This window comes from Corapipo altera, unplaced genomic scaffold, assembly GCF_003945725.1.
Source record: "Corapipo altera isolate COAL_440 unplaced genomic scaffold, ASM394572v1 107, whole genome shotgun sequence".
NCBI lineage: Eukaryota > Metazoa > Chordata > Aves > Passeriformes > Pipridae > Corapipo > Corapipo altera.
In genome coordinates, this window is record NW_020885017.1 from 658545 (window position 1) to 672966 (window position 14422).

Below are 14422 nucleotides of genomic sequence, written 5' to 3' on the forward strand. Positions count from 1 at the left end.
AAAAGCCTCCAAAAACATGTATTTTAGATGCTTCAAATCTTAAGTTATAATAATCTTGGAAAAGTCAGATTTTAAACACAGTTGGATAAATGGCTGATGATTTTTGCAAAAGATTCACTACTGAAATCAGAGGAGAAAAACAGCTCCCAAGATTTTAGCACATTAAGTGCAGGGAAAGATTAGAAAGAGGTCTTCAGCCTCAAAGGAATTCCCAAATACACAATCCCTGAAGTGAACCTGCAACAAACACTTGAGAAAGAGTAGCAGGAGTGATAACCACCACGAAACAAGTCAAGGCAAACCAAGGAACAAACATTTGCCAAGGGAAGAGCAGGTTTTATGCAAACACAGCGAAAGGTTTAAAGATGGAAACTGAGGGAAAATAACTCAAGGGAGACAACTAAACACCTCTAATGAAAGTGCAACAGGCTCTATTCACTGGTTCCTTCCCTCAGGCAGCACATCCTCATCAGGGCACCTTGGAGGCTCTCAGGGGCTCTGCTGCTCAGGCTGCAGGGACACCCCAGATAAACCCAAGGCTGTATTTCAGCTCTACATCACACAGTGCACAACTTCATCATCACCTCTTCACATTTAACTCTGCTTGTCATATTCTTTTAAATGCACAGGGTGCCCTATTCCCACTTACCTTTTTGTCTTCATTCTCTGGAAGCATCACTGGGGCAGTTTCTCTATAAAGATTGGTGTGGCTGATTGCACACTGTGTTTTTGTTACTAAGGAGCTTCTTTGCTTCTCCATTCCTTCTCATTCTTGGCTTGGGGTTTTTCTTCTCTCCCAGCAGGAGTGGGCACATTAAGCCAGTTCAGTTAAATTTATATTATTCTTACTCCTATATTACCCATATGCTGTACTTTGACAGACATGTTACTATCATTAAAAGCATTGGTCTGAAATACTAAAAGCATCAGCCATACAAGGGCATCCCTAAGGTTTATTAAGGCAAGTGAAACATTTTGAAGCAGACTGAGCAGGGTAAAATACCACTGTTAATATTATTTTCTAGAAGTACAATTCCGTTTGGCACTAAAACATCATCCATTTGGATTTTGCGATGCCACTGAACTGTCCCACATCCTTTGCTTCTACTGAAGCTTAAGTTTTTTAGTGAATTTAAAAATCTTCAGAGCAAGAATTCAGTTTACAGCTTCCCAAGGCAAGTCTGCCTTGTAAACATTTTTATTTCAAAATCAAAATCGCTTTCTGCTTTCCAAAGCATATAATTTACAAGCAGTTAAGAAAGATGGAGGACACAAAGTGATGCCACATGGTCATGGGTGACAATCTGTCTGTGAGGAGCTGGGATGAGACCCTCACATGGATGATGTTTTCAGCTGAGCAAGGTATTGACAGAACTCAGAAATGGAGAGTGCTTCTCAAAGGGCATTGATGCCTAGGACATTTATTCAGTCTTACCATAATAAATGTTCTATTAAAGAAAAAAAAAGTAGCTGTAATATCAGAACTGTGGTCTTAGTATAAAATCCTATTTGCAACATACACAGTGACCTGTAAATCTGATGACAGTTGTTTAAAGGAAATTCTGGGAAAAAGAAACTCTTTCTGATAATTTTCTACCTATTGTAGAATGTGAGCAACATTTAAGACCCCTACAGTCTAAAGCTGGGAAAGAAAAAAAATTCTTTATTGATTCTTCCTTTCTTCACTTACTTAATATGTACATTTCAAAGGGGTTTTTTTTAAAGACAGTTTTATTACTTCTCCAGAATATTTAGCTAAAGATTTTGCTCTTGGGAGAAAACATTCATAAGCATCAGCAAGATAATTTTATATATAGTTAGAAACATTACATCTAAAAGCTGCTCCAGCAAAAATATACGCTAAGAAATATCAATTTTAAAGTAATAGACATTAACAAAAATAATAAACCAGCAAAGAAAATGAAACTTCTTTTAAAATCATTGGATCATTGGATCCTGGAGCAATCTGGCCAACAGAGTCTGGATGTTCATGTAAATTAGCACCTAACAGTGTGATGAGTCCTCTACGATCATTGAGCCCAACTGTAAATCTAACACTGTCAAGCCCACCACTAAACCATGTCTCCAGGTGCCCTATTTAAGCAGCTCCAGAGATGGTGACTCCACCACTTCCCTGGACAGCCTGTTCGAGTGCTTGACAATCCTTTCCGGGAAGAGATTTTTGCTAATATTCAATCTAAACTTTGAATTTTCTCCAAAGCTCCTTCACACCAGTGGCTGCCAAGTGCTTAGGCTTTAAGCACTAAGGCCAAGAGCAGGGAGTCTAAATATTTAATGTGGTCTTACACATAATATAACCCAGAAATATTTAATGAGAGTCTCCTGCAGCTACCCTGGAAGTCAGTAATGTGCTGCCCTTCAAAATGGATATATTCCTAAGGACTTCTAGTGATAAAGACCCACTCTGTTCTTAGGTAAGATTTTTTAGGGTTATGCCACTTCCAACATGTATTAGCTTGATTTTAGCTTCCATCCACTGATTTATACAGTTCCACTTTTGCCTATTAGTTTAAAAAGCCTCCTGCAACCATAAATCTCCTGCCGCAGTATTTATACAGTTCCGATAAGTATCCTCTTAACCTTATTTTAACTAGACTGAGCCTCTCATTAAAAACGAATGTTTTACAGACACCCAGCCATTTTTGCAGAACTTTCCTGAACCTTTACAAATTCCTATAATCCTGTTTTAAAACGTGCTAACATCAGAGAGGGGCTGAACGTCTGAGCAGTTGTGTCATCAGCAGGGTGTACGGGAACAACAATCCTCCCCCCCACAGGTACAGCCAAGGGCCACGTTCAGTCACACAAAGCTGAAGCTCACATGTGGCTGGCTTTCAGCCTGACATCCAAGTCCCTTCAACATCATGGAACTCTAAGATTGAATCCTCCCACCCTGCACATGCAAGCAATTTTCTTTGTTCCTAAATGCATGACCATTGATTTGGCTGCATTAGAATGCATAGGAGACTACACCAATTACGATGGGCTTTGAATCAGACTTCAAAAGAAAATATGCTGTGAAAAATGGGGCTTTTCAAGGCCCATAAGACAAGCATGTTAGGAGCTTGTTCCAACAGCGTTCTGCAGCAGGAAATACTTATGGATGTCAAAATGACAGCCAAATGGTAGTCTGCACCAAGACTGAACGCATGAAAGAAGCATGGAACAGTGAGTTGACACCTACGTGTTCACAAGGAGTATCTGCACCTGTTAGTACAGGCCCTATGGAAGGGTTTCAGTTCTGGCAGTGTTCATGCAAAAAATACATCTTATCTATTTTAATCAATGAAATAAGCTAATGGAAAACAAAAAGCCAACACAAAAACCTGCACTACGGAGAAGGTGCAGAACAGAGCTGATCTACGCTGCTGAACGGAAAGATTCCATCCCATTACAAAGCAGCAACACACATAGAGTTTTACAGAATTAAAATGGAAAATAATTTTCCTTGGTACATGAAACCAGTCTTAAGATGCAGAATTGTGGGCATTTTGCAATAGTTCCAGAGAAGGTTACTATTCTCACCTCATATAAGCAAACAAGCAGAAAATCCACGGCCTGTCCACCCCACTCCACACTGCAGAAACTCCTGCTGTTCCTACCTTCTAGGCTGCTCTCCCTCTTTCACCTCCTGGTTTTCAATAGCTGAAGAAATTCTCTCGCCTCTCCCGAGATGAGGCTCCTCCCTTTCTCTGAACGTCTTAGCATCTGTCAGAGCAGAGGCACCAAACAAGATGAACCTGAAGCCTTCTCTGCCTTGGCAATTCTTGAATTCCTACACTGTTTGCCAGCAAGCAAGTAAACTTCAGTTTTTTAAATAGCAATAAATTCTTCACTTCTCCATGTCCTCTAAAATACCATGTACATTCACATCTCTCTCAAAGCAGTAATTGTGCAAGCTAGTAATTCTTAATAATTACAATGAAGATGCCTAGACTATTCCTAGCTACCAAAATTGAAGTCCTTATAGAGATGCAAATATATTATTTTTAGAGATGCAGAGCCACATTTTATCTCACAGTTTAATGGTTCTTCCTTGAAGGGTTGCAAATTCTCTTGCTCACTGTGGTTTTGTCCTGCTAATGTGGCACTTACAGAACGTGGTTACCAACATAACAGTATCTGAAAAGCTTCACAAAGAGAGGAAAGGGGAAACTATTCTTTCAGGTACAGTACTTTTTTCTCCACTACTGATGTTCTTCAATGAAAACAGTAGGGATGGGGTTGAAGGGAGGAAGATATTGCCATGAGCAGATTCCAGGGTGCAAGCAGGATGGGAAATATTGATGCTAATCAACCACTCACCATAGCACGCAAAAATTGCCTCATATATTTCCATGCTCAGTGATAGAAGTTAACACTTCACTCCAGGGTACATTTTGTGGTTAATCCATTTTTCCTGGAAACAACATATTTTCTGTTCAACCTCCTTTACTACTGTTACAAATCTGTTCTTTTCAATGCAAACTTTGCAGACAGGCTTTTACACATAACCCAAGCTCATTCTTTTAAAAATGGCAAAATATTCCTCCTTTCCTATGAATGTAATTGCTATGGGCACAATGACTTTGGGGAACACCAGCCAGAGGAAACTCCTCTCCAGAGATGCAAAAGCTGTCTTCATCAGCTCTTCCAAAGCCTTCAGGCTCACGTCAAGTTTTGGTGGTCACATAGCCTCTCCTGACACCACACTCTCTGCCTGGTAGGACACATGAGGAGCAAACATCCAGACCTGAGGATGCTCTTTAATGACAGCATTGTTCATGTACCTGACAGTCTTATCATTCGAGTTAGGTTGGGGAGTTTCCATGGAAACAAAACATGACACTAAGAAATAAAGCAGAAAAGAGATTTGGAAAGAGGGTCCCATGCTGTAGCCCACTGACAGTCTGGAGGGACTCCAGCACTTGTCACAGCAATGAGGGAGGAAAATAGGGATAAAATAATTCCCTATGCAATGGTATCATCCTGTCACATTTGAGAGCTACTTCACTGGTGATGAGTAGTTTGGGCAAAACCAGCACAACCTGTACCACTGCATAAGCAGCAGCTCCAGACATGCAATAGGCAACAGAGCAGCACTGCTCAAAGCTCAGCCATGGTCAGTGGGGGCTCACAGCCCTTCTGTGCCACGGTCAAACACCTTGGAAACAGATTCAGATGCTGGTAGTTCCAACTTCCTCTGCCCAGTGCAGTGCATGAGCCATGATCTCACGTGCCCTGCTGACAGCCTAATGACAAAACTGGGCTTGCTCAGGCTGCACGTCCCAGATGAGCGAGCAGTGTAACCCTCGGTATGGAACAAACAGCCTTTTCTCACTGGCCACCACTCCAAGGCATAAGTGCAAGAAAACTGGTAATCACCATCAGCCACTGCCATCATCTGCTCTTTCGTCACAGAGCCAGAATTTTCATTTGACCCAAATACTCCACCCAGGCAGAGTAAAAGGTTCACTGAAATGCAGCAGTTAAGGGCGAAATGTTGAAATCTTAATGTCATCATTACAGCCAAAAGCAAGTGAAGAACCATCATCTTTCTTTTCAAATACACCCACCACCTAAAAACTATTTCCAGAAGGAGCTGAACATTGTTAGGACTAACCTCATTGCAGTCTAGATAGAAAAATGGAAGCTCCAGCCCACTTTTGCTAGAAACTCTCTGTGTGAGGCATAAGGAATGCTGACCCAGTGCCAGTGAAACTGCATCTCCCCAAGCCTTAAGCAATGTCAGGCTGGGACAGAGCTGTACAGCCTCCTCCTGCTCCCCAGCTCACTTAACACAGACATCACACTGGCAGGGTGCAACACTGTGCTGCATTACCAGTCCTAAGCTAGCTGCAAAAAAGCTATTTTCAAACCAGCACAGCCCACGGTTGCCTGGGGATTGTAGCTTGACTCCTGAAAGCTGCCTAGCCAGGGAGTTCTTCAGCCTCCTGCATCCTGAATAAACACGGGGCACAATCTGACCCTTATCCAGGCACCAATACAGAATACAAGAAGTAAGCATGAGATTTTTCTTAGAAGCCTGATAAAGAACAGTAAGTTTATATAGGGAGGGAGAAAAAGGTCTTGAGTTTAGACTCATTCCACCTACAATAAAACTCTCACTTGAATGGTTGTAGGTACTGGTTTTTTGCATTTATCTGACAAGTTACTCTTCTTTGCCCAACAAGTTCTTACTCAAAAATAATATTGTTAAGAGTTTTTTCGTTAATACCTGTGCAAGACACTACATCCTTATTTTTTGAACTCTTTGTAACTTCTTACTCTGTTTGTACAGACACATGAGCATGGCTCAAATGTGACAAATCTAAAGGAGGAAGATTTTGAACCTTTTGAAGAAAAAGACTGGATTGCTATCCAGGAAACTCACAGTCATTTCTCAGCTCTGCTGAGATGCTCATCCTGGATATATCGTGCCTCAATGCTTTGCATGCCTCAGTTCTCCAATGGCAAAAGGAGATCAAAGACATCCAATGTTGCCAGCAAACCTCCACAAAGCATGTCAAGAGTACAGGCCCCCAGGAACAGCCCTCATTGTACTCACCCTCAGCCTTTCTCATCCTCTTTGATTCTGAAACCCTCTCTGGATATGGTATTTAGAACAACAAGGGATGTCACGGTGTGTGTGACACATAAAAAAATAAAAACAATAAGGCAAAGACGTACTTCAAAAGAAAAAAAATCACATTCCGTTAGGTTTCTTCATAACTATCAGTTAACATATCCTATAATAATCACTGGATTTTCAGTTCCAGTTTAACACCCACTGCCACTTTTGCTAATGCTCTGTGAACCCTCACATATCCCAGACTAGTCTTCCTCCACACCTCTCCACCTGGACCATCAGACTCCCATCTTTGGTCCAGCCAGCAGTGACAGTCACATGCTGGGGATGATTTACACTGTTTACATCAGGCAAATCATCCTGAAGGGAGTTCTCTACATCCTCATCTCCTTTTCAGGGAAAGCAACAGTTGTGATGAGGGCAAAGAGGACCATCCCCTGTTTGGGAGCACCACACACAGGGTGCTCCAGTCCAAGAAACTGGCATTTCTGTGATGTCAAGAACCAGCACTGAGCATGTCCCTGAGCATCCTATAGTGTGCTCACAACATAGTACACTCAGATTATAGTTGAACAACAAGTACCACATCCCTGTTTAAGAGATGCATGAATTATTGATGATGTTCAGGAGCCCTATTAAACTGTCTAGTGGGCCAGCAAGAACATTCAGTAGTTCAAATGCATCAAAATGAATAATAAAGCTTTCTATTTTGAAGTTTGGCCGTTAGAGAAAAGAACCCTGGCAAATATATAATTTTGTGTAATTTCACTTGGATGCTCACTGTAATAGCCACAGTATTTATGACACCATGAGTCATACCCATACACTCCTCAGATAGCAAAGACACCATTATCCAAACTATTTAAAATCAGAGTCCTTATGCAGGAAAACATTCTACTAAAGGCAAGGCCTGCTTATTTGCCTTAAACTATAGACTTAGTCTATAAATATGTACTATTTCTGGACGTACATCTGTGTCAGCCATGAAATGCATGCAAAGAAGTGTTAAAAAAGGAGTTGTAAACATTATGGGAAACACCTTCTAGTAATTCTTTAGATCCTGGCTATAAAGTTGAGAATCCAATTAAATTGCCTTCTTATTCTTCAAACCAACCCTTGTCATGCAATAATTAAACCATAAAATAAAGCCTCTCAGAAAAAAATAGACCATTGCACATTCAGAACACGATACCCAGTCTCATTCTGGCGGCACTTGCGTGTTTCACTGACTGCAATTAGAAGACAGAAAACAAAGTTATCATCTTTATTTTGAATGAAGGCCAGTGTGGGATAAAGCTGTTTTGAGGGACATTTTCAGTAAATTTGGTACTAAAGAGATAGTTCTCCGTTCAGTTCTGGCAGACATTCAGCTGCAAACTTGAGAAGTTCCTGCACTGAGGGTCAGCACCTTTCTTTCCTTCCTCCTCTTCACATAAGGCGTAGGTGACTGTGGCTCCTGAGGATGTAACCCCTTGCTGATTGCCAACACAGTTTTCACAGCTTCCAGGGACCTTTCTGGGTAAGATACTGCACACAGCTTCTAGGATTTCACACATTTATTCAGTGCTGTTAATAATCACTCGGTGTGAACCTGAGCAGTAAAATATTTATTCTGAAAGACTCAATGTCTTGTTTCAAGGAACCCTTCAGCAGACTGTGACTCAAAGTCCACCTCGACCACTGCAATTACAGTGCAGCAGTGACCAGTATTCGGAGAGATTTTGTCGCATGATATTCTAAGACATTTAACAGGATGTGGCTGCTACGTAAATGTTATGTAGCTTTTATTTGCTAAATCCACATAAAACTTCCCTTTTTAATATCCTTCCCTACTTGCTTGCAAACACCATCCACATAAAAGTCACTAACTTGAGAAAATGTTTAATCTGGAGTTGTTATATCCAATGTCAAGCCTCAGAGACTCCACGGAAATGAACCAAATCACCCAAAAAGCCAACCTTTTGTGTTTGCAGAGCTCTACCATGACCAGTTACTGCCTCAAACTCCAAGAAACAGATTACTGGATCTGGAAACACTGAGTACTCTCAAAAGCTTTTCTCACAGTCAAAGAATTGTTAATAAACAGGTAATTAAGCGTTGGAAGACACTAAAAGCCTAATGCATTTCCACAATTACATGTGCCCCAACACTGTCATTGCAGTGGATTCTCATATAGCAGTACAGCAACAGTTATTAAAAAAGATGGGAGCAACTCCTCCAGGCAGTACTTTTTCCTTGGATCTTCATCTTTTCCAGAGTCAGCATCTATATTTGTTGAAAAAAATAAGAGGAAAACAAAGTCTTTTGTCCAAAAAGAGCTACCTCTTCCTACCACCTCTACAATAAGAATAATAAAAAAAAACCCTCATTCATTTCTATCATCTCCTTTCCAATCAAAAATCTCTCGTCCTGACAAAACTGAATGATCTTAGAAGATTATATTTTCAGGCTTGACCTCTCAGCTACCTATCTTCAAAGAAATCACTGCCATTACAACACACATCCAAGCCCCTTAGGATGCTTTTCATACTATTAGGAAGTCTAGTGTTCAATTTAAGCATTTTCTCATTTTTCCTCAATCAGCCAGAAGCAAAAAAGAAGTCCCTGAGCAACATAGAGAAGAAGGGAAAATTCTATCCATCTCAGCATGCAGTTTTCTCACAGAAATCTTGAAACAAAAATCAGAGGTGAATATAGCTCTATAATTATTATTCACAAAGTGTTTCCAGTGAGCTTTTTACTCATCTCTGGGAGATGCAGTTTTCTGCATCAATGTAAGATGGCATTGTAAACCCACTTGCAAATTCTTTAAGAAGGTTCTGAATTCATCATTGCTTGGGGCAGTGATGTGGCTGGTAGTCATCTCCTGGTCGAAATTACCTTCTGCAATCCATGGCCCAGGACACAGCCTACACAGGAAAATGTTGATGCAGCTGTACAGCAACACTATTTAGAGACTAAGCAGACTGGGGCTTGTTTCTTTGCTTGTTTATTACAGATACACTGAGTCTTTCATTTAGATTCTGGAGTTAGTTCTTCCTTCAGCCATAGCTAATAGCCAGATGACAAACAGAGCATTAAAGCTACATGACTACCCAAGCTTGTAAAGTCTTATTAAGAGATCCTTTGGAAAGCACAGCAGAGGTGTGCTGGAAAGCATTACAGAAAAATTTAAGTGTTTGTTTGTCTTACAGGCAGGACACTTCACTTCTCCTACCTCAATGCTGTCGGGGGGGGGGGGGGGGTGCCTCAGGAAAGGGAAATCCAGGAACATGAAACCATTTGGGTGGGAATGTTGATCTACTGGAAGGTAGGGAGGCTCTGCAGAGGCATTTGGACAGGATAGACCCTGGGGGTGTTTAGCCTCGAAAAAAGGAGGCTTGGGGGAGATCTTACCACTCTCTACAATTCCCTGAAAGGAAGCTGCAGCAACATGGGGGTCAGCCCCTTCTCCCAGACAACTCGCTACTGGACAAGAGGAAATGGTCTCAAGCAATGCCAGGGGAGATTCAGGTTGGACATCAGGAAGAATTCCTCCAGAGAAAGTGTATTAAACGTTGGAAGGCACTGCACAGGGAGGTGGTGGTGTCACCATCCCTAGAGGTGTTCAAGAAATGACTGGATGTAGCACTCAGTGCTATAGTCTAGCTGGCAAGAGGCTGATCAGTCAAAGGTTGGACTCAGTGATCTTGGAGGTCTTTTCCAACCTAAATGATTCTGTGATTCTGTGATCATATGCATTTACTGAAGAGTTTACATGGCAGGACAATAAAACAATCACTGTAAGTCATCCTCTCCTATTAAGATATGCATTTAAAAACACTGTGGCCTGTGAAACCACATTTTCTAAGAGGTGAGAATATACAGAAAAGGAATCACATGAGCCCAAGTGGCCTAAAGATCAACAGAACAAACCCCTGTAAGCACATGGTGCTCATTGCTTCATCAGGGAGGGAGACAACTTGCCCTCCCGGTATCTCTCCTCCAAAATTAGCATCATTAGCACGGTAGTCACACTTTCGCTTTCCCAGTCCACAGGAGGTTTCACTGAAGTGCTGCAGGCACAATGTTTGCCCTGCCACAGCTGAAAGAGCCAGGGGCAAACACACTTTATGCGTTCCAAGCAGGGGATCAGGCCATTTCCCCCACCCAGGGCACAACCTGCAGCTGCACGTGGAGCTGCCTGCACTGGGTATGTTCCTCAACAGACAATATAACAACCTGTTACCATAACTATGCTCTAATCCAAATTCTAATAATCTACACAATAAAAAATGCACACCTATCTTTTAATATGTATAAAGGTATGCTTAAAGTTTTTAAGACTTGTTTGTTCTAATATCTGCACCATAACTAGAAAGCATCTGCACTGTGAGATAGCAGCAATTACTCCAATCTAACTTCACTTTGCTTGCACACAGCACAAGGTTATCACTTCAGCAAAGGATTTTACAGCATAATACCCACACAGTGAATAACCTTCAGAGAAATAGAGCTGGGGGGGGGGGGGCAATAAACACCCCCCAGGTAGAATGGCTATTACCCTTAATACATTCATAATTTGGTTTAATATAAAATCCGGAGATTTCTTTTTGCAAAATTTATTTTTATTCCGCTTTTACAGAGAGCTACATTCTTTTTCTGTGCTCCGTATCTGCATCAGCAATCATTAAAGTAATATCTGCTTAACATACCCTTGCTCATCAGCCTAACTTGAAACATGGTCTGACTTGGCAGCATGATGAGGAGCTCGTCCCTGTGCTTTCCATCATGTTTAGGGGTATTTGCTGTTGGACTGCATTTGCATACATTAGATAATCACAGGTGTCCCTACCACTAAGATACCCATAAAACATTCCTTTAAGAACAGGATGAATCAACTCAACCTAAAAAGGAGTCTCAGCATTCTTAAATAATCATGGCATCTTCATTTTGAAAAAACCCAACCTTTAAGCATCCGCGTCTTGAATATTATAAAGACTTCTAGGAGGAATATTCTATAGCCCCAACAGAGCACATGTTTTATTTAAATTAGCATTACACCTAAGAGCTTTAGCACATATTTTCTTCTCAGGCAGTCCTTATTACTTTGTGACTGTTTCATATCACCCCTAAATAACATTGTCACCAGCTAAATGAATAGAGTGTGCTATACTTACAGATGATTTATACAGAACTAAAACATGTATCAGGAGGCATATTTCTACCCTGAGTCTCTAGACACAGTTCCCTTTGGCATCAAAGGTACTATGTGCCTTTCTGCCCTGAATTTCTAACAAGATAATTTACATATGCACACATTCCTGAGCTCTGGCATGCACAACTTTGCACGAAGTTGGAAACCTCCATCTGGGAAAGTCACACTGTGTGCCTCAGCCTGTTCTGAACATCCTCTAAAGCCACTGCTGGGATCACTTGGCACAGCTCATGATGGGAACTCCTCTGCTTCTGGGAGGAGAGGGGAAAAGCAGACAGCAGGAATAATGTCCAGGCTTATTCAACAATCACATGGCATTTATTGGAGCAGTTAGAGCTGTAGGGACTTATGGACCCACCTCTGTGAACAGAAGAACCCTTTCCCTTACTGATGAGGTCAAGCAGTGAAGAGCTGGGTACTGAATATCCATCATGTCTATAAAGTGCTTCTGTCTTCCCACTGGTTCTTTACATGTTACCCTAAGGAAGTTCCAAGGACTTCTCCAAAAATTTTGCAGGTAGTAATGCACAAAGCAACAACCACAGAAGAAAATATACCATGTGAAGAAAACAGGACCCTGAAATAAAATAATTCTGTCAGTAAAGCTGACAATCAGGTGAGGATAAATTGAACTGTGGTGTGTTGGATACTAGGGCAGTGATGGTAGGAGAGGAAGTGTCAGCTGAAGAACTGGTAACTAGAAATCTAGCTGCAGGAGTGCAACATCACTCCTCTGATTTAGCTGCTCAGTGCCCTGGATAATATATTCTACTTGATAACAGAGGTATTTTTTAAATGCAATTTCAAATCTATCAATTAAAAAATTGAAATATATTTTTCTACCTGCTTCACACAGTTCAGACCTTGTTTCAGATTTGAAAGAATCCTGGAGAAAACACATAATCTGTAAGTAGTGAATGAACCCCAAAGTAACAACAAAGGTGCAGAGAGAAAAGGCCCTCAAACCCTCCACATGCCTCCTCCAACAAACTTGGCTGCTGTGATACATCTCAATCTCACACTGTAGCAAAGTGCACATCCTGGTAACTCCCACAGCCTCCCACATTCTGTGTGTCAAGCCCTGATTCATCAAACCACTGATGGAGGAGAGCAGCTGTGCAGCTTGGGACCAGTCTATGGGGCCAGCCCGTGTTGCTGGTCACCTGGCCACCACGTGCATGCTCCAGGGATGCTCTGCCATGGGACAAGCAGGACAGACACCTGTAACCCCTCAGGAGTTGAGGGATACTGGTTTAGGTCTCTCCCTCTTCTGTGTGGCCAAGATTTTCATACATTTTCAACGTCTCACTTGTCAGACTGTGTTGCAACTAGTCAGAGCTTGAATGCCAGAGGAATCTGTCAAGCAGCATGATCATTTAAGGGCTCATAAGCAAACACAAGGATTTCTCCCTTCATCTTGCCACACTGCAACCAACTCAAGGAGACTCAAGGGAGAGAAACAGAAGCTTCTACTCAATCAGGTGTGAGGAGTCCTGTGGATAAACCTCAGGACTGGCTCAGAAACAAGTATGTGGCTGCTTGTGCTAAGCAAAGCAAGGAAAAGGCAGTGCTTCTGGAAAGAGGTGGTTACACAAGAAAATTTGCTATCTTGTAAAATTATCCTTTCCTCACCCACAAGGTTTTAGGCATTATATCCCCCACTGGGCAGTGCTAAAACACATTCACAACAGTCAGGCGTACGTGACACTGATCACTGCTGCCAGAATATTAAGGGTATATTAAGATTATTATATTCTCACCCTGCTTTTTATATTATTCCCTAAGCATCTGCTATTTGCCACTGCTGGAGACAGGATACCAGGCTGTCAGTAATTGTTAATGTCAAGGAAACAAATGGACTGCTCAAGACAAAACTGTGAAAAAGCAAAGGTGGCAAAAAGAGACAGAGAGAAAAGTAATCAAGGTGGAATCACAGAATCCCAGAGATAAGGACAAAGGGTGCTAAATGAATAAGAAATACCAGTGTGAGCACTGAGGGGATGGGAAATAGAAAGCAACACCCCAGTGATCAGAAGATGAAAGGTTTTACTCCATATTCCTGATGGAAAGGAAGTACCTCAAGGGCAGAACAATGGAAAAACATGATCAGGCTAAGGAAAAGACACAGATGAGGTGAGGAGATAGACAGGAAGGTTTTGGATGGACTGAAAATATTAGTCCAGTTGTAAGCAGTCAAGATGGACATGAGACCCAAAGCAACATCACAGAGCAATTGCTGGAGGACTGAACTCCTAAAGAATGAAAAGAAAGTCATTAAATTAGACACCAGCAGAAACCCCAGAGCTGACAAAAAGTGTGGGTAAACAAGAGTGCTCAAAAACCAAATTTGTAATTTGCTTTATCTTTGTCATGGTCGATTTTATGAATACCTCAATAGCAACATAAGCCTCTCCACAAAGTCTCCCCTGAAAAACCAGTGGTCACCTGGAAGCTAAAAGCAATAGAAATCATTGTGACTGCAGGGAACCCTGTGTCTGCATGTGATGGGATCCTCAATCAGCCTTTTGAACAATCCTGAAATTATTTTTTCATATATTTAATAAAGTGTGGGGGTGAAGGGGGGCAGCAGCTGTGCCAGCACTGCAGGCTTGTTTTTTGCAAACAGCTCAGTGACA

General features: G+C 41.6%; 1 protein-coding gene across 4 annotated transcripts in view; it reads right to left on the reverse strand.

Moving 5' to 3' along the window:
* The window catches only part of HTR2C (5-hydroxytryptamine receptor 2C), a 212856-nt gene that overhangs the window by 190926 nt on the left and 7508 nt on the right, over positions 1-14422 (reverse strand). The window lies entirely within an intron of this gene.